The following is a 23,378-nucleotide window of genomic DNA, read 5'->3' as shown; positions in this document are numbered from 1 at the left end:
GAATTGTTTCCCACAATTTTAACCAAATGTATTAGTTCTGCAGTGCATTATGGGATTAGAAATCCTGAACATAAATAATGCACCGCTGACATAATAAATCCATACAATTTGCTTGTTTAAATTTCAAACATTTTGGTATCACATTTGTACAAATACCTCGTGGCATTATGGGGAAAATGCTACGTTAGCGCCAAAACCTCGGCAGACTGGCACTTGAGGAAGGGAGGAATAAGAAGCGCACCGGACAAAAGGCTTGCTCATGCAGTCATCCACAAAGGCAATTAATATCTCAAACAACAAACCTCTGTCTTCTGTCAGGGATGTTTTTTTCCCCGTCAACCCTCTTTTCGTACTTTCCGCCCGCAGTCATTTTGTATTTTAAGCATCTCCCCTCAGACGCAAACTGAGGGCAAAATGTCTGCCCTCTTCCCTTGCTTTTATTTCGCATAATATTCCCTGTGACAGTGCGGGGTCTGCCCCCATGATGTTGCTTTTGGACATGTTGACTGATGAAAAAGCAAAGTCTGAATCAGTGGCTTAGGGCCACAGGCTGTGTGGGCGGAGAATAGGAGAAGGTTACCGAGTCGGGCGCATTAAAATATAAAGAAGGCCACTCGTATTCCCGTATTGTACATTTTAATCATCCGGCTCAGGCTCTATTCTTGGCCTCCACGCTCTCATATATTTTTAGTGTGTTAAGAGAATAATTACATAAGCCATTAAGTGTAAAAATGAAAATAATAAAAATAATAAAAATAATAAAACATTAAAAATATTAAAAATAATAAAGATAATAAAATAATAATAAAAAATATGTATTATTATTATTATTATTATTATTTATTATTATTTTACACCACTAGGCAATCAATCTCCTTCCAGCATTTTCATCAGCCACTTTTACATCGTTGAGTTGACCTTGTCCGTTTGTAGCATTCAGTAAAGCCTTTCCATGACGTAGGTTCTTCATCACTTTCAAGAGCATTTCAAGTTCTGGCAAAATTGCGTCGTGCTCTTAAAGAAAGGAGAGAATGGCGGGTAATATTGGATCAATAGCCTCTAGCAAAGGGAGCTAACAAGGTCTGTCTGCTTTTGCGCTCTGCCGTCATGTCAAGGGACAAACGTGGAGGTTCTCACAGTTAGCCTGTCAAACGTCCAACGAAGGTCAAGCGTGGATGTGTGAGTGTGTTGTAATACGGCTAATTTGATCCACTTGCAAACACGAACAGAATACTTGTATATTGTCGACGTAATTGATCTTTGCAAAGCATCTTGTCGTATTTCACTGTTGCGATTGGAATGCGAAAAGACTGAGGCTTTCTCAACTTTGTTAAGGAACGGCTCAAACTACCCTTTGACCATCTTAATAGCAAGGAATCAACAGCGTTGATTCACAGTGTGACCTCAGCGATTCTACGAGCGTGTGAGCCATTTTAGCGGTAAATTGAACTCCTGTTTGCCGGTTTGCTTCTCCTGATTGAAAGGTTTGGCTCGAACACTTTAATTGGCAGCGCAAGTTGTTCAGGAGTTGTTGACAAGAACATAAATTGGTGTTGTTTGTCCACTGCGGAGGGGCGCTACTCACCTCCCCGTTCTTCAAGCTTGTCGTTTTGTGCTCTGACAAAAGTACTTAGCTTCACTTCGTTCTTTGCGCTTTGCTCGGATTCTAAATGTTTGCAAATGCTTCCATCTGTTTCAAGTATCAGTTTTGGCACTTTTCTTTTGTAAATGAGGAAACTGTCAAGAAGACATCCATCCATCTAGCCATCCAATTTCCAAATCCTTTGCCAAAATAACTCAAGAAACAGTCATTCAATTCAACAAAAGTGAGCAGACACCCACATGAAAAATCTAAGAAAGTAATATCGAGCATTTCAAACTTATTTTTACCTCTGCTGCCATAGCCATCTAGTGAAGACGTCAATTAAAATGAGCATCACTCTTGTTTTGTTCCAGAGGGATCCGTGAAAGTTTGACAGCTGAAAAAGAAATGTCACACCAGTAGCTGACAGCGGACAATTACAGACAACGATGGGAGAGTGATGGGTCACAGAGCGCACTACTCCAATGGCGGCATTTTCAGATATGACCAATAGAGGCAATATGCTATTGTTCTTGTTCATATGTTCATGACATACATCTCATGTCAATCACTGAAAAGCAGGAATTGAAAAAAGACAAGATCTGAATAATTTGGGGTAATTTAAATGGAAGTGGATTATTTCCCAGAGCAAGTTGTTGGGCATCACTGTGCCAACGTGATCTTTCAGAGTGTCTCTTTAAAGCACAGAAACATATGACGTTCGTACATTTATCACAATCTCCCATGAATCTGCATGGACATTCGATCAGCAATTTTAATTTGAGTTTCGGGCCTTTGTGGTGGTTCTGAACTTCCATCCAACTTAATTGATTTGTTGAACAAAGTAGCAATTAATCACACCTTACGCTGCCTACCTGTCACGCCGGCCAGCCGTGAAATGGATGAAGGACACCATTCCATTCTTTCAACCAAAGCATTTTTGTTCTAATTTGCCAACTGCAGACAGTCTTAACCCTGAGGGAAGGTGTGTGTGTGTGTGGGGGGGGGGGGGGGGGGGGGGGGGGGGGGGGGGGGGGGGGGGGGGCATTTTAGAGTCTGTCAATCTCCATATAGTGATCTTGGGCTATTTCTTCATTCATTCTTGTGCAATTGATCATTCAGAACAAAAGGAAGGTTCTTGAATATTGGAACTAAATTGCATCTTTAAGCAACAGCCAAGAAGTAGCAGAAAAACTCTTAATTTTGTCCTATCAATTACAACACATTAAAACCTGAAGGTACATCCAGAATTCATTATCACTTCATATCCGGGGTAATCCTTGGTATCGTTTACAGTGTCGAAAAGGAAAGAAGAAGGATGGTTTTCAGGGAAGAACTTTATCTTTTGATTAATGGTACATTGATATGCATAGCTCATGAAATGAAAGGCTGGGAAATTGCAGTCCTCTTTTGATGGCCTTGATAATGTGAGCAGAAAGGCGGACTTGCTCAGTCAACAGCACCCGTCATTACACCTTTGGTCTCAATCAGCCCAGCGATCTGCTTTCGGGGTAATCTTCCAAAGCAATCAGGATTTTTCTTCTTCACCCCACTACATGGAAATGGCAAATTATAGTGTCCTCCTATTCAACTGGAGGGCTGAACTCAGTGCTTGAAGTCCTCTGAGAATAGAGGTTAAAGACTAGCCCTTTGCCCCCATTGACAGTAACTGAAAGGAAGAAAATAAACATAACCTGAAAAAGGCAGAATTGAGTTTTAACACCAAACGAGGTGAAAGGTTTCATCCTTTTATGAAGGTAGTCAGCATCCTTTGCAGTCAAGAAAACACAGTTGCTTGCAAAGGGCAGCACACGTTTGCAAACACTCGAGAAATAGATACGCAGTGACGTTCCATTATGCCCGGCAGCGAGGGAGGGGTGGTGCTAATGGAGCAATCCATCTGGGAAAAGATCAAGGTACACATCAGAGGCAAGTAAGGAAGGAATTAGGACGGCCAAGCTATGACCCGCTCACCTCGACCAACGTGAAAGAACTGGCATGCCTCTCTTTCATATCTTGCTGAAAGATGAGAAGAAGGAAAAGATGACTTGAAGGAAAGGATGACTTGTCTGTCTTTGTGTTCAAGAACATTGTTACAAATGTTATTGTGAGTAATTGTGCTTTTAAAAAAAATGCTTACCTTGGGTTTGGTTTGAAAATAACTGATCACTGACCTTTTGCTGCCCTCAGTGGCTTGTTCACATTATATAAATTTTCACTTCATGGAATCGATGAATGGAAAAGGTTACTACAGTTCTAGGCTGAAAACCGAAATAAAGGTGTTTACGTTTCAAGCGAAACTTTAATAATCTGCTTCAGTTGTAAGGAAAAGTTGCATTAACCTATTTGACAGGAACCTTTCAATTGAATTAAATGAAGGCAGAATAAGACAAAAGTTCACAAATGTGAACAGATACAAAACGACAAAAACCTTAGCACATCCGTGTTAACGTAGTAGATATTAAATAATAGGAATAAAGGAATGTGCAACTAAATCTGCACAAAGTTCATGTAGCCTTTAATGTAAAAGATCTTCACTGCTCCCATGTTGGATGTGTGAAAGTTCAAAGAAGAAGTCAGTCCCTCTTGAGAAAAAGTCTAAATCCATAGGTAACAGTTGGGCAACAAGCGGTTACAAAAAAATAAGTGAATTTGCCAAAGTTTTGTGCTTGTTTGGATTCAGTAAAATAGAAAAATAGAAAAAAACCACATACAGGAACGATTCATACAGATTCCTAAAGTTTATTTGTAATAAAAATTAGGTCTCCACACCAAACTTAAGGAACAGAAAGGATTTTATGGATACATTGATTTATATTTGCATCCAGGTCGCCCTGTTTAAATCTCTTTTTAAACCGCTCACATTGTTGTACATGCCCGAGGGCGAGCAAAAATAGTAGTGCACGCACACTTCAGTTGCACCTGCAGCCCAGTCAGCCGCTGCTAATAAATCAGGTACGCCACTTATTTACTGTAGTTATGTTTCTATTCGGCTTCCCCCATGATACAGATGCCTCCAACTAGAAATTGCAGTCAAAACTGTAGATGGGACGGACAATAAAAATATGTGACCTGATGTTTATGATTATTCTTATTAATAATTATAATAATTAAGAGTAAAATGTATGAACACGTGGCAAGGCAGCTTTTTTTATGACAGATTTTATACAAGGTAACTTCACATTTAAAAAAAAAAAAAAATACAACTTTTAAGGAGATTTTAAGATTTTGAGGTAAAGAAATAATTAGCATACTAAAATTGAAAGTTACAGAATATCAGACCAAAAGAACGGTGCTTTTTCTTTAGGCAGCAAACACCACACAAACTTCTGCTGGCAACTTATGAATGTTTTATTTACAGGCCAAAGAGAAAATTGACCTTTGAGGCCACAGCCTGCTGACCCATGTGTCTCGTCACCATCTGGGTTGTTGATTGTAAAACGTTTTGGTTAAGATTCCAGACATGTCCAATAGAGGCATGTGAGCTCATCTGTATGAGCGTCGGCTAAACGACGCTAGCTCAAAACGTTCTCTCCCCCCACCCCACGCTGTCTCTTTAATCTCATTAACGCAAGTATCTAAACTTTGTAATTGTACATTCGTGCCACCCACGGAGAGAATAGACCAAGTGGGGACAAAGTAATCAGATAATAGGTCTCAAATCCCAAGTGAGAACATTAGAGATAGATGAAATGCTCCAAGATTTGAGCCCGGACAATTGGATTTTGATTGGGAGTAATTGCCGATTGCCATTCAGCGACATGTGCTACGGATGTTGACTCGATGCCACTTGGAACAAACAAGACTAAGCGTAACAATATGATGACAACTTTAGAATTGTCCTTAATGAATGCACAAACTGTCTTTATGTAGTTATTGTAAAACAACAAAAACACAGCTTGAGCTTTTTGTAAGCCGCTCAGCAGAGCTGCGGTATTTGCACCACTGTCAAATCACATGGAATCATATTCATCACTTTGACAATAGATTGTTGAATTTTGACACAATTCAAAAGAAAAAAGTCATCACGTCTCAAAATCGGAATGCTCGTAACCAGCAATGTTACTTCTCGTGTGCCGACATACGACAAAGTCACTATCGGTCATGACCGAGTACCGATTTGCCCTGAGCAGTGTTTGTTTTATAGTGAAATGAACGCACCTTTAACATGGAAGAGCAATGTGTTTGATTAGCGAGTCTTCTCTGGCGTCCCCGCTTGGTCGAGCAGAGAAAATTAGAAAGACAGAAAGTTCACCATCTTCTCTTGTCTCTCATCCATTGAACCATTTATCTTCCTTTTTGTGTTGTTTGGCGCTCATTAGTCTTGATTTAATTTTCTCCTGTGCTCACTTGCAAAAGGAATCCAATTAGGTGTTGGCTATTACCTCTCGCTTCCAACCCTCGGAGTCGACTTGTGTGATCAGGAAGAAGGTGGGCTGAAAAACAAAAGCTAATTGATAACGAACCGTCGTCAAGCCAATCAGTTTCAGGCACTCTGACGGTTTTGTTCAAGCTAAGTTAAATGTTGCATACTATGCAGTCTTTACTTTGTAGCACTTTTCCCATTTGACTAACTTTTGACCTACTTTTTAGTTTACAACAAATTTGGATTACCAGCATCACAATTATCATTTCATTGAGAAGTCATATCTTGGAGACACGTGACAAAAATCCCATTGAAAAAGTACAGCACGTATTAACTTCGGCGTGTGCTATGTCCTAGATGTGACGGCTATAATTTGTTCCTGAAAGATCAAATTGAAGAATGTCGGCACGCCACGGTTAATCCCCACAGTGTTAAAACGATACCTCTAAATAATTGATGTTTTTGAGAAGTACATCAAATGATATGGCTGCCTTTTTCCCTAATATCAGCAGGATAATTTAAGGTGAAAAGTCCCTCTATTTCTTAGCTGAACAAGCAATCAAGCAGACCTTGAGTCTCGGTCACATATTTTTATTGTCTGTCGCATCTACATGTGCAAGCCCCATGAAGATCCTATCAGGCCAAGGAATTGAAAGTCACCTCTGGCTTCGCCTTTGAATAGCGAGAGAAGACTCATCATTCATATTGGCACTGATCATCCATAACCGTTTCAGATATGATAAAAAAATAATAATACTAAAAAACAAGCTGATGCAGAAATGGCCTTTTTTACTAATCCCGAATCCCGCGGCTTTAACCTTGAGAAGTGACAGATAATAGGCTTCGTCATAGGCAAGTGTCCACACGTCTACATTAAGCACCTTTTAAAAGAGATGTATCACCGGTGTCTGTCCGATGAAGTCTGCCGTGTTTGGGGATTATGTCTCAATTCATTCTCATTTACCGTCGGTCCTCTAATTTCAATGACCTGGTCAGGATCATTAAAGCAGAGGTTATCAGCTTTACCTTCAGATTAAATTTTTCGAGTCGCTGACTGTATTTTGTTCACACTTATCCAGATCGCTTGTGTTTGGCCCAAGTGAACTATTTCAATGTTTAGAACAGAGGTCCTTGAGAGCCTGTTCAAGATGTTTCCTTCCTCCAACACACCTGATTCAAATGATCAAACCACTTTTTTTTTTCAGCAAAATATAATCGAGCTTCTCAGGCTAATAGCAGTTTATGAATCCGTGAAATGACTATTATGGCGGTATTGAAAAATGGTTAATTGGAGCAAAAAAAAGTTGCTTGGGAGGAAAACGAATATCATAAAGAGAAAACAACGCTTTTCTTTGATTTCCTATGCATAATGTTGTGGCCCTAAGCCCCGATACGGAGTACATAAGCCAGACGTAATTGAAGCCTGAGGCAACTTGTGAACCGTGAACACTTAAGCATAATGAAAACACTCTTACTTACCACATCCTTGGGAGTTGAAACAAAAGAATGATGTTTTCCGTAGCTGAAAATGATACAATACTTGTGACTAAGCATGCGGGTCACGAAAAGTGGATTATCCCGCAGCAGTGGTAGCACCATATAAGGGTCAATTTCATCTTGTTAAGTTCCTTTAGTTTATCACCATTAGGCCTAATACGTGAGCACTTGGAATTACGAAAGAGGAAGCATCAACTTTTGTAATACAAAATAAACTAAATACATTCCTCAAAAATGCTAAACTTATATCAGGGAAAAAAAAACAACCAGGTCACTTGGACCTCGAGGTACCAGTGTTAATTTTCTTTACGTTTCAGTGCTACCTTGAGCCTCCATCTTCTACTGAACGCACACAAACTGTGCATAATAATTAAAAGCCCAACATCAGTTTTCATTTATATATTAAATTTGAGCATGAGATAATAATGAAATGCTAAGATGGGGTTTAGGTCCGAAATTTGTAGCGGCGCTTGCAGGCCCGGCTCAATTACAGCCAATTAAGACTGCTAATGCATTCCAATGAATCCCATGGCTCATCTGGATGAGTAGAAATGTCACGCGCAGGCATCTGCTTATTACATATGAAATTAGAACACTTCTTCTCTTAAGCTTTAAAGAAGTAGAGGATTACAATTTTTGTTTTCTGGGAAATTCCCTTCATACCCTAAGAATGTCTCTCATAGTGTAATGAGATTTTTGAGAGCCGGAGGTGTCGTCAATTAAGTGCCATTGGCCTAGCTATTAAACCAAAATAAAAAAATACTATCGATGGGTCAAAAAGCCAAGAGGTAAAATCCAATTAGTGGCTTTTTATACATGCAGGCAATGACGGTGAATATGAATTATAACAATATTTGTAATTCTTTTAATAAATGTGTCTATAATTAAGTAAAAGATAAACCTGCTCTAAAACAGAGTGCTGCACATATTTAGTTTTGAACCTGACTAATTAAGGTACTTAATTACAAGCGCCACTTTTTCAAAATGAACATGGCCGCATTGAACAGGAGGAAGGCTTGGAAATTAAAGCAAACAAAAAGTGATGAAAGGTAGGAAATATCATTATTTGCTTGAAGAAATGTCTTCTTGTTTGTGTCTTTTATTCCACGCGAATTCTATAAATATGAACTATTTATGAATAGTGGCTCGAATATAAAACACATTTCTGGAAATAAATACAGTAATTATTTCTGGAGTCATTTGCTGCTAATGGTTTTTTCAACCCCTTTACTTTTAAAATGTGAAGCGTGTGTGGCAATGAGCCCGTCATTGTTACACAGTCTTGGGTGTTTGCAAGCGAACGGACGTCCAGCAGATCATTGGCCTTCTCGGCCGGCAGCTCTGCTGTCGACTTGAATAGAAGCTAACTGGCCTTGCCGGTGACAGCCTTTAAAGAATATCGCTTTGCTGAAGAGGGAGGGTCAAGGCAGGCGCTGGAGCAGCTGAGCCACACTTGGCCGGGAGGAAGAGGACTAAGGTTGGGTAGTGGGCGAGCGCACGTGGGGGGGCACATTACATCCCTCAGACTGAGCTCGCTCCCTCGGGTTCAAAACTCCTGCATGACTCACGACTCTTGACTCATAGGGACCTTTTCCAGTTGCGTTTCATGTGTGTACTTTGTTTGTAGACATGCACACAAAAATGAAAAATCATTTTATGTATCCAAGCATGGCTATTGAAAACTCGGATTTGTAACACACTTTACACTGTTCTAATGACACAATGTTGATCTTCATCATGTGCACGGGCGCGACACTGAACATGGCAAATAAGAGGAAGTCTTGCATGGGCTCTGACAGCGTGACACAGTCACTGGTGCGCTGCCATGTTGCTGAATACGTGATTGAACCATTGACCCTGGCAAGCCCCGGCAGGAGTTGCTCTCTCTCAGCCTGTCTTCTCTACTGTGCTAATTACACTTGCCAGGCTGGACAGGAAATCTGTCGCCGTCCGCCTGTTCACAAATGGCACTTGCCTGTGAGTCACTCTGTCTGAGACGTGTGAAAAATTGGTCACACTCGCTCACAAACACCTTCGTTATGAAAGCAATGCGGCAAATGCGCCATCATTCGTTGACAAAGGCAAAACATCTACTACAAAATCTTTCAAGCAGCACTGATGTATATTTATAGAAGGAGGGATATGGTCATGTCTGAGAACTTTTCATGAAGCTTGATTGTTTTATCAAGAATACACCCCAGACTTGAAAATGCCAGAAATGAAGGTGCCTTGTGATTGTGACATTGCAAAAGCACGATGATGAGTCTTCTCTATCTGTGCTTCCTTGTCTGAGGTGAAGCAGCCAGGCACAGATACACAGTTGACAAAGCACAAATCAACCCCATTAGACACCTGGAATCATTTCAACAGTCTGTCTGAGCATAATGAGAGCATTATATGGCAGAAAACCTTCCAAAACTGATGCTAACACAAAGACTATCCACTCTTCACAAGAAAAGAAAACACAGCAACAAGGCTCACGCTTTTTTTTTTTTTACACAATACAATCAAAGCCCTTACTAATGGGAACCCAGTTATCTGTGTCACGGAAGGATGCTGAAGTGATACAACATAACTGTAAACTGCTCTTTGCATATCGAAGATGAGTCAAGTTTAGCCTGGGTTGTCATGTAGAGCATTTTCTGCATGTGTATTTAAGAATTGAAGAGGTGTTTTATTTTTCTCTTCTGAGTAGCTATCAAAAAGCTAAAGCGAGCCAACACCGGAGGTCTCATTGAGAACTGTTCTTATTATAGGGTACAAAATAGACACGTGCGAGCACTTTAGATGCAATCTTTTCTATATCCATTTATTGAGCAATGGGTGATAATATAAGATAATTTAAATTGGGTTGTTTGGTAGTTTGTTATATAGTTTGCTTGTAATTATTAAAACAGCCAATAAACATTTTAGGCAGGCTGTCAAATTTGAAGGGGTTTTTCATTATTTGCAGTAGGCCCATATCACTGAAAATGTTGGAGGTTTACTGATATTCTTTAATATGCTCCTATCTGCAATTAAGTGCCATAAAGAAACACCCTCAGAAACAACATTTATTATTTTAACTATCGGCAATTCTTTTGTGTAAATTCTGCTTCTTCAGGTACTTCTGTTGCCAGCTGTGCCATAACAATGCATGATAAACTAGTTATGTTAATCCATGCAAACACTAACAACAGAATCATCCATAAAATCCAACACAAATAAAAGGTTATGCTTCCATACGGGTTGTTATGTGTTGTTATGGATTAAGGGGAGAACTAAAAATGGATACAAGAGTAGCGTAACAAAGTTTGCAGTTTGAGATTACCACGAGGCCTCCTACTTGTGTGACCCAACACCAACCTTCAGTGCTTCTCATTGCGCGCCAGCTGGCAATTAAGATGATAGGAAATGAGACCCAGGTCAACTGAACACTGACAGTTTTTGGTGGATTGGCAGAAAAAAATAGGGCCCAATGAGACCTGGAGAACAAACAAGGATGCAGTTTTCTTTCTTCTGTGCAACCGGCGAAAAGTCGACGTACGCTCTCCCACTCTCAGTCCTCATTTCATTTTGTTTTACATCTTTACCGGCAAACTCCCTAACTGGAGATGTGTTGACCTTCAGCTATCTTCCCTCTAAAAGGAAACAGCTTTGCACATCCTCTATGGTACTGTGGGTCCCTGGTGGTAGAAGAGGCTTTACCAAGGGAGAACAATATTCAGCACTTATCAAAGAGCTTTTCAAAGTTTTTTTTTTTTCACACAGCAAAATAAGAGTGGAAGTTCATTTTTCTCTATGTGAGATAGATATCTAAGGCCTCCGACTCACAATGCAGGGAACCATTTCAGCAAATAGAGGAATTTGTTGGGATCGAACACTTGACGACCCTCACTTGGAAACTGAGATCACTATATAGTGTAAACGTACGCAAGCGTGGAACTACCAATGTACCGTAATTTTTGAACTATAAGTCGCGTTTTTTTTTCATAGTTTGGGGGGGGGGGCGACTTCTACTCAGGAGCGACTTATATGTGATTTTTTTCACAAATTTTCAAAATTCAAAAATTTGCGATGTAGTGAAACCGCCATAAACGAACCGCGATGTAGCAAGGGATTACTGTCATTTGAAGTGCAAGTGACGTCACCGGTGCCGCGCAGCGGTTGTTTACATAAAGGACAAAAGATTCGATCGCAGGTATGTTATAGTTATTTGATATATTTTATTTCATGTAGCAACTCGTATATGTTTTTTCGTTACAGTTCAGTAGTTTTTGGCTCGTTGAACTCTTGTTTTGTTAAATAAAGAGTCGTTTACCATAGTCACGTCTTTCCTGGTACTTTGTTCACGCTACAATATAGTTATATACTAGATCTGTGCGGCGCGCGCGCGACGTTGTTGACATAAAGGACGAAGAATTTGATCAATGGATTTAATGATTAGGAGTGACACAGATGGTTTGATAATATTGTTGTTATATGATAGTTATTTGAAATATACTTTATATATATGGGTCAGTGAAATAATTAGAAATGGAACTTACAACAAATCCAATGTCAGCGGCACGGCGCATATGCGGCGCATACGCGGCATTGTTTACATAAAGGACGATCGATGGATTTAATGAATTGGAGTGACACAGATGGTTTGATAAACGTGTTATTTATGTAATACTTATTTGAATAACTGAATGTTACGTCAGGCCCGTTCTCAGCTCTTCGTTTGTGTATATGTAACGTTAGCATACCATATCGTTTAGCTTGTTGTTGGTGGTTCATGTCTGTTCTTGGTGTTGGATTTTGACAAATAAATTTGCCCCAAAAGTGCGACTTATACTCCGGTGCGACTTATATATGTTTGTTTTTTCCACTTTATGGTGCATTTTATGGCTGGTGCGACTTATACTCCGGAGCGACTTATAGTCCGAAAATTACGGTAGATATATGTAAAAATATTTTCCATCTATCCATTTTCTGTACCACTTGTCCTCACGGGGGTCCCGGGCATGCATGAGCTCATCCCTGCAGTCATCGGGCAGTAGGTGGGGGACACCCTGAACCGGTTGCCAGCCAATCACAGGGCCCACAGAGACGAACAACCATCCGCATTCGCACTCACAACTACGGCCAATTTGGAGTGCACAATCATCCAGAGAAAACCCACACAGGGAGAACATGCATACATGCGTACACAAGGTGTACTGGAGGTGGAATCGAACTTGCACCCTCTGAACTGTGAGGCGGTCATGCTAACCAGTGCCCCACCGTACCGCCCGCAAAATATTTTGACTGGCAAATTATATTTGTCATTGTCTCCATTTTTCCTAGTTGACGTGGCCCTCCAAATGGGAAATATGCTGCATGAGAAAATGCGCACAAAAAGCAGCAATTTTATGCAGCAGGTGGCCCGCTAAAAGATGACTCTCGCTTTTAGCCTTCAGCTCAGTGCTGTCCCATCATTTCAAGCACAGACAAAAAAACAGTCCATCTAAGGTACAAGGTTCAATAAAGCTTGTCCTTTTTTCTTAGAAGCCTCCGTCTTACTTAGAGTACAAAGTTTATAAAGTTGGCCAAACATAATGTTAATAACATTTTGTGTGCCCCATTTAGATGAATGATGGTGAAAAAAAAAAGAGTCCAAACCTCTACAATTCAACAGTGCTACAAATTGTAGGCAGTGCGTTGCCTATTAAAATAATTTAACACCCCTCCTTTAAACATGCAATAAAAATCGAGCATTAAAGTCTCATGAGGAAAGGAGTTATTGCGCCTCTGTTTGGCTAGTAAACCTGTCACTGGCCTCAGCATTGTGACTGATCAGTGAGTGTTTTCATTATGGATGCGCTCTTAATTTATTCACACTTTCATCACAGGATGGATTAGGAGTCGTGCGAAACAAACAAACAGCACGTCGCAGCAGCAGTGGCATCGCATTGCACGTGCTTTAATTTTGGGCCTGCAGATCTGATGGCAGGGTGTCAGCAAACCATTTTGTGATCCTCGTCAACAATAATCAGTTCAAGATCAACGTAAGCACGCGTGACAAAACGACAACAAAGACACCATTAAGGAGAAACAAGACTCTTCTTAACTGTGGAGTTTTTCACAATTTGACTTTCACTACATTTTCTTGTGCAGAGTAAATTTTGATGGTTTGTTTTTATTGTCCTGTCAGAGACGCTTTTATTTTGTTAATTTCTTTGACTGTTATTCATGATTGCAAATTAGCTTCTTATCCTAAAAACAAGTCCTTGTGATATTATTCCGAGAGCATAAAAATTTGAAAAGCAATTTGAGTATACTAATTAGAATATGCAAACCCACAACTGCTTTGCAATCTGAAACTATGCAATTGATGCAAAAATCATGCTTTACAGTCTCGGCAAGCAAGAAAAAGCAACGTTCTTCCAGACATAGCCACAAAACATGTTTAAATTAGGGATCAACGTCATCTTAGAAGGACTGCCCAAAGGTTATTTTTATGAATGTGTTGCTAACTAGCCATGTCGCCAAGGAGAAAATCACCTTTTAGCCACATTGCAAAAACCTGCAGTCGCTGGCGGCTCCTCCACCTTTACTATTTTACTTCCCAGCGGGCCTGTACAGACAAAAGAAGATAAAATATTTGTGTTGGTATGTCAGGAGAAAAGCAATATGAAATCAGCTTATGCTTCCATAAGGAGCACTATGCATCATCACACAGTTATCCGCCCGGCTGGCGATCACAAATCCCAGAGCGCCGCAGACAAGGACAGGATATATAGCATCATTCTGAATAGCTAAGGGCTAAGTAATTCACACAATGTCGAAACTTGGAGAGAAGCTGTGCTTGTACGCAAATAATTTGGGGCAGAATTGTCTGTTGTGAATTTCATCGCCGCCCTAGTTTTGGCTCTGCAAACGACACAGCTGCCTTCATAATGAAACGTACAGACAGGATTATGTCGAACATTACACGTTGACGAGAGGACTTAAGCAAGTTGAAGAAAACACTATTTCAGCAGAAACCATCCAGACTTTGTGAGCGTTGTAAATAAAATGTTGAACAAATTACATATGACATTGTCTGAGATTTGTGCTTCACTGGCCCTAATCATCTTCCGTAAATATATATGAATAAGACATTGATGTATTTTTTAAAAGAAAACTCATATTTATACATTTATGTATTTCACAGTATATTCAGAACCCTCTGTTATGAGTCACTATCAACATTCCATGATCATGCAAAATTAAGTAATATTTTCTAGATGGCAGTGGGATTCTATGAAACCATAAAAATTGCAGTCGTGAGGAATTAGCACAGAATTAATCAAAACTGAATTCATGACCATTTATGCCTTCTCTCTAATATCACAGACAAGAAGCAAATTAGGTTGAGTTGGGTGTCATCAGTCTAAAAATATAAAACCTATTTTTTAAAGAATATAATAGGGAAAATGGGGTTCAGAAACAGAGCTCAAAGGAAAGCCTGTGGTAAACAGACGCATAATATACAAAACAGAACTTGAATGAACTGAGTTGTGTTGTGCAAGAAACAAACAAGCCCATTTCTTTCTACCTTTTAACACTAAATAGTTGGGTAAATTCACGGCACTAATCATATTCTTCCACCCACCATTGGTAGATCACGGAGAGATATTAGGGCATGTCTCGGTTGTGAGCAAAGAACAATGCTACTTATTTATGGGCATTCAATCTTTTGCCGTTGTTCGCATAAGAATATTTATTAGAAGCTAAAGCGAGCACCAATGTCAAATCTTTCTGTGGCTGACACACAAATTTACACAAGCCCTCGTTTGTCATCGGACATCGGTTGTGTCTTCAAGTCAGTGTGTTTGGCAAAGCCCGCCAGACATTTTGGGAACTCCAATAATTCATATACTGGCTCGCCTGTGGCACCCGTTTACCCACTTGTCAAAGTCTTGCAAGAACAAAATATTCCTGTTCTCTCTTTTTTTTTTTCTTTAAAATCAACATCACTTTTGCCATAGAGCATATTGTTGATTCATTAAAGAAATTATTTCATTGTGTCACTTTCAACTTGGGCGGCTCAGTGGCGCACTGGGTAGCACGTCCGCCTCACAGATAGGAGGGTGCGGGTTTGATTCCACGTCCGGCCCTCCCTGTGTGGAGTTTGCATGTTCTCCCCGAATCCGCGTGGATTTTCTCCGGGCACTCCGGTTTCCTCCCACATCCCAAAAACATGCTTGGTAGGCCAATTGAAGACTCTAAATTGTCCCTAGGTATGAGTCCGAGTGCGCATGATTGTTCGTCTCTGTGTGCCCGGCGATTGGCTGGCAACCGGTCCAGGGTGTCCCCCCCGCCTACTGCCCGATGACGGCTGGGATAGGCTCCAGCACGCCCGCGACCCCCGTGGGGACTAAGCGGTTCAGAAAATGGATGGATGGACTTTCAACTTGATAAAGACATGTAATTTAATGCTTTTCCTTTTTTTTTCTTTTTTTTTTTAATCAACATCTATTTACCTGAAGAGCTCCTGCAAATTGATGATGTATGAAAAACAATTTTTCCGAAGTAGAGTATATTGTTGATTTCGTAAACTTTGAATCATTTATTAATTTAATAACTTTAATGAATATATCATGTCGTGTCACTTTCACCTTGGTAAACACGTCTAATTTAATGCTTTTCTTTTTTTTTAAATCAACATTTACCTGAAGAGCTCCTGCAAATTGGTTATGTATGAAATGGAATTTTGTCAAGGTAGAGTATATTGTTGATTTAGTCAACTTTGAATCATTTATTAATTTAATAACTTTAAGGAATAGATCCTGTCGTGTCACTTTCACCTTGGTAAAGACGTCTAATTTAATGCTTTTTTTTTTTTTTTAAATCAACATTTGCCCATTTGTACGAAAAGCAATTTTGCCAAGGTAGAGTATATTGTTGATTCATTAAACTTTAATGAATCAACAATATATATCTACTCCACATATTAATGTTTAAAGAAATCATTTCATTGTGTCACTTTCACCTTGATAAAGACGTAAAGCTTTTCCTCCAAAACGCTTGATGAGATGCCTTAAAATGTGTTTTGATTTACAAGGGGCAAGTTATTACAAGGACACAATAAATAAATAAATAAATGCTTGGAGCTACATTTTAGCTAATAAGTCATAATGTATGCAGATGGAGTAGATTTTGGCAAAAGGTAGAGTTTGATACATTCAAGTCTCGTCGGGATGTCAAAGAAGCACCTTGACGCCAGGCTATTAGTCATTAAAACATTTCATCAGGGCACTCATAAGGGACTCATTTTACCTACTACTCTGACCTAATTTTCATGAGCTATTATAGAAAACACAAAACCAAATACGGAGTCTGAACATCAACAAAAAATAAACACGAAGCCTAACCCTCAAGCTACTTCAGCTGTCTTTGAACCCAGGAACCTTTGTGCCGTCTTGTGTCACATATTGAGAATCAATAGGCGCAGTGCTCTGCCATGAAAGAAAGAAAAACACACAACTGTCACAGTGGTCTAACTCAGGGGCCGAAGTCCTGCATGTTTTCGAAGTTTCCCTCGTTAAACAAACCTGATTCAATTAATCAGGATCATTATCAGGTTCCTGTAGAACTGAGAAACCCCAGAAGCACAGAAAAAATAAGCACAGTCGTTTGGAAACATTGTGTCATAATTGCCAGCAAATCAACTCATTATCATCACTCGGTAAATACGTTTAGCTGGTGTCTTTTATCGCACCAGTAATTCATTACTCTGGCCGTGTGACACAACATTTAATATTGTAAAATGGCGTTCTTGCAAGACATGATTGCATTAAAAAGAAGTTCCCTTTCACAGCAAGTGCTCCATGCCCTTTATACTGCATCAATTAGTGACTACATTATATGGGCCATTAAAACTTGGCTCCAGTAGTTAAGATCACCAGCAATGGCGTTTGCGCTAAAAAAAAAGACGCCTCTTCCCAATCAGGAAAACGCCAGACATTGAAGAATGACATTTATCTCAAGATGGCACCACACTGGGTATTGGGTCTTTAAAATCTGAGGAGGCCACTGTAGAGTCATGCTGCGAGGAGCAAATTGACATAATCGGGTGGGGGGGGGCCTATTATGTTCTCTCCGGCACAGACGCTTGAGAGGAATTGATAACCCAAGTGTGATATCACATTCTCGTACGTTCGAGCAGAAACATTTCTGCATCAATGATGACACAAAAGCCTTTTTGAATTGAAAACGTACCTTTATGAAGACAGCCCCTGAGAGAAAGCGCAACAGAGACCATTCCGAGACTCCTTCTCATCACCGGCACCCCGCCAGCAATATTAACACCCTGTAATTAATGAAACTTTACTTTTTCCTCACGGAAGGCGATTTTCGATTTAGTCGACAAAGAAGCCCTGAGATTGGATTGGGATGATTTCACACAATGCCAAAAGACAATTGCCTTTCTTGTTAGGGCCTTATCTTGTGCCTGGCAGCATGACTAGCAAAGAGCAGACATACTTCATCACATTTCAAATTCTCTGCATGTTGTTTATTAAATTATGATGTGACTGTCAGTTAAAAATTTCATTGGTATTCATTGGAAGGTAAAATCTTTCCACAACCAATAACATGACCTAACTAAAACAACATGACAGCAACAACAATAAACAGACAGATTGAAAGAAAGCAGGCAATTAAATATAAGCAAACTGACGAGACAATGAGGCATAGCTGGACAACACACCAGCGCGTGAAGGAAGCTAATTGGTCGACACAAAGAACGAACCAATTCACTTAAACAAGGGACAGAAAAACATGACAAAACATGACAAAAAAAAATTAAATCAACAAAAACACACATCATGACAGTAGTAGATTATGACAGCGGTCTTGGAAAATTTGGAGTTTGAGAACCCCTGAAATCGGTGACTGGGTGAAACAAAAAATACAAAACAAATAAACAAAACTAAATAGTACATGGAGTCCCAGCCGTGTAACAAGGGCATTCAGATAAACACTAGCCTGCCCGTCAGTATTTACTCGGTCACATATCCGACAAGTGCACCGGTTGAAGGGTTCCTCTCGGCAACAGTATGTTCCAACTTGGACCATCCTCTGATGACAGATTAATGCGTCCCAAAATAAACCGCGGCTTCACTTCCAATGACACCGTCCGAGTCTTGCTCACACACACACACACACACACACACACACACACACACACACACACACTCACACGAACCATGAAGGCTCAGTTGAGCGAAGCTCAAAAAGCCCGCCTTTGAATTAATGTTTGCGCATTTGAGTTATAGATGAATCATACCTACTACCAAACTGAAGTTAAAAAAAAAAAAATCTTTTACTAAATCTTAACTTAGTATTAAACTGCTTAAAAAAATATTCAAGTGTGGTCTGTTCATGCACTTGTCCTCTCTGAAGGTAAACTTCTGTCATTCCACTAACCTTGGAAAGCAGCGGCTGTGATTTTATTTTCATGCAGTATCTTATATCAGAGAAAATTGAACCGTTGTCACTCCCTGACCTGCGGCGCTCAGTCAAGACGCACTCATCCTCGACACATTGGATTTCTTCAGCTCAGCAGTCGCCCGCCTTCGACGGGAATGATCAATAAGGTCCTTTTTTGCCACTTGGCTTCACAGCTGTCAGTCACAGTCACCCTTCCGAAAGAGTTTGACGTAGACAAGCGGCTAGGTAAACAAACTTGGGTTGGCAAAGGTGAGATTCATCAGAGGATTTTGTTTAAATATTCTTTTTTTTTACACCTAAGGCTCTCTGCGCTGCAAGTCTGTTTGAAAAGTATTTCATTTGGTCTCGGAGGAATAGCAGCAGCTTTCAGGTACTTCTACCAACATTTTTTTTATATCATAACAACGTCTATGTGGTCTACTTTTTTATTCCTTTGGAAATTTTCTCTGTGACAAAATGCCATTTGTATCTGCAAAGGGAGCAACTTGGGTGGTATCGTCTTCCAAAAGGATGCTTTGATCGTTTTTGACAGAGCAATAGGGTTACGTTTTAGAAAAGCAAATGGCAAACACACTGTGCTTTTTTGTGCACACACCAACTTAAGTAGTCAACTTGGCGAGGTTGTGCAGTTCACTTGGGTTCAACGTGAGTTTGAAATGAATCGGCCTCGATTGAAGTTTGCCCTTGCTCGAGAGCTTGACTCAGAAATATTCACTCTGCAACTTGGTAGAATTTAGAAGTCAACTCGTTTGAGTTACCGCAGGGCAAATGACGAGTTTCTGTTTCTAATATTTTTCCACCCGACTAGCTGCACAAAAGTTTCTTTTGCTCATTGTTCTTCCCCAGACTCACAAGAGCAAATGTTACATCATCTCTATTCGATTGTTTCAGATTGGGCAGAACTGAATAGCGTAGCCTTCATCCATTTTCATCTGTTTGAACAATCTGCAATGTAAGGCTCAATGCATACCAAAGCAGGACTGCATTCCTGAAATGCATGCCAGAAAAATTGTATTTTCCATTTCATTACAAGTGTGTGAGAGCAATTTGTTTAAGAACCCCTAAGGCAAATATGTGTTAGAATCAGAACAAGAATTCAGACACGAGCATTAGAAGCTTCAAGGTGAGCTTCTCGCTGTACCCGTTTCGCTTTAACCTTGTGAACAAAACAACAAAACAAAGAAAAATAACAACTTACTCAAACTGTAAAAGGCTCAGCGAAGAACATAATAAAACAATATTGACTGTGCAATCTACTTATCCGAAGCCACTAACTGACAGTATGAGCACTACACGGGGTCCTTTGGCTTTCAAAACTTGCAAGCAAGACGAAAGGTACGAAAGTTGTCATGTGTTTCCGGGAGATAGAAAGGAATTGAGCAATTTAATCATGTCTTTTATTATCATTAGGTGAAGAGCAGGCAGTGGCATTCGCCTTCCCCAAAGAAGGACTCGCCTTCCCCGGGGAGCGCCAGGGCGCTCACACTGGGATTTGCTGACTAGTTGTGTCACAGCACGTAGGCCTCGTCTGCATTTTTTACCCTAGCGCAAATACCCCCCCCCCCCAATCCATGTTTAAAATATCCATTCATCATGCCGCTGCTTGCTCTCACATTAATTCCAGCCTCAGTAATAGAGTTTTCCCTGATTAATCTTTCACCCACTTTACAACGCAGCCACGATCACAGCAACAGAGTACTGCTTACTTCATTTGAAAAATGATCTCAAAGAATAACTCAAGGTAATAAATGTATTCCGCTCCTGGGAGTTTGTTTGGCGGTGTGTCTCTTAAGCTAAGGTGCGTGTTCTTCTTCATGCATGTCGTCCTCTTGTGCTGGCCTCACATTTGCATGTCCGCTTACCAAAGTGGCTGGCAATGTGGGACGGGGTGACAGTTGACAGACACTCGACAAATCAAAACTTGGCGTGAAAGAAGTAGGCTACAATAATAATTGCAAGCCATTTTTACCTGTAAATTGTTTTGTCAGTCACATTGTCAAATGACATTGAAGCATTTGTTTAATAGTGGTGGCACTAGAGGCATCATAACATAGTTTGCCACGAGAGAGCCAGTACAATCCGAATGACTCAAAGTCAAAGTTTGAAAGAGACATCAGACATTGGGTAATGGCTCCACTCCACGTAGTTGTTCCACTCCATTGACAGAGGCAGCAAAGCTACATGTTCCTCCATTCTTCGTGACAAGGAGTCGCAAAGAGGAGGCGCTTGAAATCTCAACGACGCCAGACCCCAATTGAGTTTTAGCTCCCACATTACCGTTGTGCTTAGTGATTTCCTAATCCTTATTGTCTACCATTAATGAGTTTCCCTTGTATTGAGAAACATGCAAATGAAGATTTCTGCTTGGGAGCGTGCAATTATGGAAGAAGCTGAGGGATATGAAACCCTAATTATGTGCCACCGTTATTGCCATGGCGACTGCTGCAAATGACTTTTATGGGAAGAGAAGGTTGCATTATGCAAGTGGGAGGTGCATCCCACATGATGAATTATTATAGTGTAAAACAAATATGAGGCAAAATATTTGTTTTTCATTGACTTGGTCTTTACTGTTAAGCATCGCTTAACATAGCAAATGGAGAGCACAGATGAGAAACTGAAAATGCCGGAACACTGTTGTAAATAAAGGTCAGTTACACACAAGGTGACACCGTGTCACAAAAATGGCTGAAGCCAGTGAAATGACACAACTCATTTGGCATCTTAGAGGCTTGAACATTTCCACTCAGCACAAAAACACAATGTTCCACCGTCATGACGGTTTAACTCGCTTCACGCCTCAAAACACAAAACTCATCCGAGTGTGCATCGCCGACGCCGCACCACGCTCACATAATTCCACATTAACAAATTCACGCGAGCTCAAGCCTTGAACTTAATTTCCTTTGAGTTGGTACCGGACTGAACGGAACGTGAGAGGAAGACCGCGAGGTAGCTTGGTGTGGCGAGACCGTTGTCTGACAAGTGAGGGTTAGGTCCTGGAGACAGATTTGATGCACTGCTGCTAAACTGGCCTGTGTCGTGTTTGCTGTGGTGATGATGTGTCGCGCACACCCGCCGCCGCTTTGTGTTTGGCCACTTCGTCCAAGTATGAAGACGTAAACCTTTTAGACGTCTCCTTTTTGGAACGGTCTCGTTGACCAACTTTTTGCCTTCAATGTCACCCGCTGGTACATTTCCCTTCGGGTTTTATGATTTGTAAACGGCGCTCTTTTGTTCTGCTTGGAATGTGCCTTTGAAAATGAATAAGAGCCATTTCCTTTTATCCTGCATTGTGCCGCTTCTGTGCACCTGGGGAAGTGTAGCACTTGCATGATAAGAGGAATGTTGAAAACCAAGCCGGTTGGAGTGAAAAATATTCTCTATCTTAGCAACCCAACGTGTTTTGCTTGCCATCCCTAGCCACATTCACATTAGCCGACATTTGTTATGCATAACGGACAACAGTTGACTGTTAGCAAAGCGCATTGCTGGACTGAATGAATAAACATTGGCCATTAATGATTCAACCAGGCGTATATTGAGCGAATGATTAAGTTGCCACAAACTCAGTCTCAACAATCACCAAAGCTATTAAACACAAGTGGAAGTTACAGAGCTCTCTTTCCTGTTGTCTTGGCAAATGAGGGATCACAAAGTGGATCATCACCGTGCCAGATGGATTTTTGACAATAAAACCTTGTTGCTACAATAGCTTTTGAGGGTGGTTCAAATGGAGTAACGCATCTGGCATGGGTGGCCTCTTCCCCATTTCATTAGGAACTTGAACATCTTTGTTGGCATTCGCTAGCTACGTAGCTGTACTTACACCCTGAATTTGATAGGTTGTAATGTAAACCATCCATCCATCCATTTTCTGAACCGCTTAGTCCCCACGGGGGTCGCGGGCGTGCTGGAGCCTATCCCAGCCGTCATCGGGCAGTAGGCGGGGGACACCCTGAACTGGTTGCCAGCCAATCGTAATGTAAACCATTGTGAGTAAATAACTAGCGGTGAGGGGCCTCCTTACTCATGGTTCATTTGCAGTATGTACAGTATGACACCAGTTTAAAAACAAAAAACAAAAGCATGAGGCAAATAACTGTCGCGCCCACACAGCTGTTCCCTGTAAAAGTTTACAGAGAAAGGTTAGGGAAAGGTGGCAAGAACACAGTCAAAGTAGGATGCTGGGGAAATTACTTTGAAAAGTGCATAGTAAACATTGTTGTGTCCTACGATCGATTTTGCAAATCAATAAGTAATTTGAAATGTAAAATTTAACAAGCTTTGCACTTGCCCGAATCCAAAATTGCCGCTGAGGAGATCCAGGCTGCATGCTCAACACAAAATTTGGAGACTTGGCTCAAAACACGTTCACAGCATGGGGGGATATGGCTTACTCATTCCCTCCTTAAATTCTGCTAATGCTCTGCAGGATTCCTGGCTTCTATAAGTCTCTCTTGCCATCCACTTGCCACAATTACCGGGGCA

This window comes from Syngnathus leptorhynchus, chromosome 11 (genome assembly GCF_054491065.1).
Source record: "Syngnathus leptorhynchus isolate UIUO chromosome 11, UIUO_Slep, whole genome shotgun sequence".
NCBI lineage: Eukaryota > Metazoa > Chordata > Actinopteri > Syngnathiformes > Syngnathidae > Syngnathus > Syngnathus leptorhynchus.
The sequence above is the reverse complement of the archived record's forward strand: the minus strand, read 5'-3'. Positions refer to the sequence as shown.